Source organism: Rattus norvegicus, chromosome 3 (assembly GCF_021556685.1).
Source record: "Rattus norvegicus strain SHRSP/BbbUtx chromosome 3, alternate assembly SHRSP_T2T, whole genome shotgun sequence".
Lineage (NCBI taxonomy): Eukaryota > Metazoa > Chordata > Mammalia > Rodentia > Muridae > Rattus > Rattus norvegicus.
Genome location: NC_141536.1, coordinates 59,347,693 through 59,351,430, shown reverse-complemented (window position 1 = coordinate 59,351,430; position 3,738 = coordinate 59,347,693). Strand labels below are relative to the sequence as shown.

The 3,738-nt window shown below is 46.7% G+C and overlaps 1 pseudogene; it reads right to left on the bottom strand.

Annotated features, from left to right (window-relative positions):
* Nucleotides 1-248: 248 nt before the first annotated feature.
* Nucleotides 249-898, bottom strand: Snrpc-ps11 (small nuclear ribonucleoprotein polypeptide C, pseudogene 11; annotated as a pseudogene).
* Between the last annotated feature and the right edge of the window lie 2,840 nt (nt 899-3,738).

Sequence of the window (3,738 nt, the reverse complement as noted above, 5' to 3'; positions counted from 1 at the left end):
AAAGGCTTTCCCCCATTTCTCCATGTGGGATGACTCTGAAGGGCCAACGACCATGTGCTACATTCATTTTCATGTAGAAAACCACGAACCACATTTCAAGAAATACCTCCCTCTGCTCAGTCTGATGGCCGTGCTCCTTCAGAGCCATTGTTTTAAAGATAGCTTTGATGATGTACTTTTTTTTTTAACTAAAAGAGTTGACAACTTTATTTTCACATTTCACAGTGTAAGTGAAAACTGCACTTTTTTGTATCACTTCTCCCTCCAGAAGCGTTCCCTCTGTTAGGAAGGGAAGTTCCTTGTCATGCATCTAGGAAACACTCAGGCTCAGCACCAAGATCTCCTGGTGAAACAACAAGAAATACAAAAGGAAAAAGAGCGCTTCTGCTCTATCTGGCTGGCCGGGTTATGCCAGGCCGTGTGGGCGTCATCATAGGGCGGTCAGGAGGTCTCACCATTGGAGGTCCGAACATCATAGGCATGTGGACTCCCATGGGTGGTCTCATCCCAGGAGCTGGTCCCACAGGCATCGTCCCAGGAGGAGGAGGGCCCATCACCCGCATCCCATGGGATGCATCGCTCCCATCATTCCATGGGAGTAAGGGCCTCCCAAGTGGGGTGCAGGCATCATGCCAGGCCGAGGAGGACCCGGGAGACTCGGGGGAGGCGGGATCGTGGCCCCTGCAGGCGGAGGAGCAGAGGATGGAGCTGGAGGGATCTTTCCTGTTGAAACACAGCCGTTGTTTTGTCAGTCAGGCTCTGGGCCTGCTCTCTCATCCATTTCTGGTAACAGTCTTTCACATTCTTTGTGTTTCCGACCACTGCAGTGTGTCTTCCTCACAGACAGAGAATTGTGGGTAAGATACGTATCACCGTAGTCACAATAAAACTTAGGCATGTTGCTCTACGGGTCGTTGGCTATCCCAGTGATGACGAACTTTCTAATGTTTGCAGAGAAACTGTGTGTCTGGCTCCTCTTGATAAGTTTAGACCAGTGGTTCTCAACCTGTGGGTCACGGCCCCTTTGAGGATATGCTACGTATCAAATACTTACATTATAATTCATCACAGTAGCAAAATAACACTTATGAAGTAGCAGTGAAATAATTTTATGGTCAGGGTCACCACAGCATGAAGAACTGTATAAAAGGTTGCAGCATTGGGAAGGCTGCGAGCCACACTGGTCTGGACCATGTACCCAGAAGTTGGAAAGGTTCCATAACCAGTATTCTGGAATGGTTCCAGACAGCAGGACACAGCAATCTCCCTATTCTTCTCATCTTTCCTTTGAGGCCCACAGAGGAATGTTCTGTGGCCATTAGCCTCCCTCTTAGATGATCTCCCCTGGCCCTGTTTCCGAGTCAGAATTCTCTGATTCCTTCGGAGAATCCCAAGCATCAACAAGCTTTCATGAACTTTCTTCCACTTGCCAAGTCTTCATCACCATGCATAGCCAATCCATTTCATGACAAGGGGAACTGATTTAATGTCAGGTTTAAAATCAGTCCTTCCACCGCTAGGATGAGTATGTTCCTGAAAACCAAGTCTTCTTGAGCATGGGACCTGCCTGGACGGTGGCAATCCTCCTTTCCTTTTGTCTCACATGACAAGGACATCTTTCTCACTCAGCATCATGATATTCATGACTTTCCACCGTGTCTCCCCTTGACTCTTCCCTCCACTTTTATCTCAAACTACTCTTCATTTTGTAATCCCAACCAGGCTCTCAGTCCAAAACCCTCTGTTCATAGTCTCAGCCGCTTGCCTTCCCGGCAGTACACTGCAGGGTTTTGTCACCCAAGAGGCCGACTCAGTGTGCCTTCTCAAAGCAGTCCCCTCCGATTCCCACCTGTAGTTCCTCTGCTCTGAGCCCCTCTCACAGTCCAGCCATTTCCTGCCTTAAGGTTGATTCTACATGGCGTAAGCTCTTTCCCATGAAGGTGGGAGCATCCGAGAAGGATCCCATGTTTCTGTCATGGCAATGTTACGTAAGCATGTTACTCAGAAACATGTATATAACCATAATCTTTTCCTTAGCCAAAAGATATATAAGTACTAAAAACAGATTGATAAAAGCTAAACCTGGGGCTGGGGATTTAGCTCAGTGGTAGAGCGCTTACCTAGGAAGCGCAAGGCCCTGGGTTCGGTCCCCAGCTCCGAAAAAAAGAACCAAAAAAAAAAAATAAAAATAAAAAAAGCTAAACCTGAGTTCACTCTGAGTCCAGAAAGAACTCTCGTCCCACATTGCCCACTAAGACAGTCTTCTGTTTGGTACAGGTTTAATGCTCTTCCCCTAGTCCCTCACAAGGTCCCGCACTGGATGCTAAGTCTTTTGGTCACCTACTTATCTAACTCAAACACTTAGACCTTTTGCTATTTACTTACTGTGTGTGTGCACGCACACATGCATGCTGTACATGTGCATATGCATGTGTATATGTGTGTGGGCACAGGAGGCTAGGTTGGCCAGTCAGTGAGCCCCAGGTATCCACATGTCTCTGCCTCTCCAGCACTGGGTCCAATCGGATATCACTGTGCCTGACATTTGTATGTGGTTCTGTCGGTAGAACTCGTGGTCTGGTGCTTGTGAGGGAAGTGTTTCAGTGGTTCAGTCATAGCCCAGGTTCTCTGCTTAGCTGTTTATAAGAGAATCATATGGTAAGAGTTTCGAAAGGTAGGTGTGCCTTGCATGCATTTTTATCCGTTCTTTCTCACTCCCTCTTTCTTGTACGTATATCACAGAAGAGAAGTACAGGGCTTTATTCCATACCAGACTTTGACAGTCATTCCCCAGCAGGTAGATGCTGGTATGAGTCCTGTCTATTTATGGCCCACGTTCTTGTCTTCCTCTTTAGGCTAAGGACTGCATGAAAAGGCCCTTTGAAAGCTACTGATTTCCCCCAATCACTTTATCCAAAGTTAAATAGCTCCTACTTGAAGGCAGACACATCTAGGCTTTTTAGTAAACTGACATGGGATGGGGAAAGGATCATGACTGTGCTTCTTTGTTCTCAAGATGCAAACCATTTACTCTAACTCAAAATGTTTCAAGCCTACTTAATGAGGAGGAGGCATTTATCAAGTTCAACCATCCACCAAGGAAGGGGACAGTAATAACCATCATGGAACCAATCATCATCTTATCCTCACCACATGCCTACTGAATGCTCCTGGGTGAACTTAGGTACCTTTCTCACCTATAGGATATTGGTCATAACTGTCACTTCTTGATGTTTACTCTCTACTAGACACCACACACATCAGCAGGGTACAATCCTCAGGCCCATGTCATCGCACTGCACTAGCTGAACACAGGCTGATTTGTAGGGAGCAAGTGCTGTCCTGAGTGAGTAGCTATCATTTGACATTGGCATGGCCATATCAAGGACCCCAGTGCCTCAGACACTGGGAGAGGCAAAGCTTCCCTTAAGTGAAGCTCAGAAGGATGGCAAAGTCTTCCTCCGACATATGTGCGGATGCTGATGGCTCATGCAGAAATGTCCTCATAGCTTTCTCCTCTGGATGTTTGGTACTAAACCTATACCAGCTTGAATGCTTCACTATGAAGATGGCTTCTACCAAGATTAGCTAAGACCGTCTCCTTGTTCAGTTGTGTGTGATCACCCTGCCTCCTTGTTGATCTGGATGTAGTAACCTGCCTTCCTATTTAACTAAATATAATAAACACGCTGAGCTTCTGGGTACTGTGGATTGTCCATCAGAGAGCCTAGACCTCCT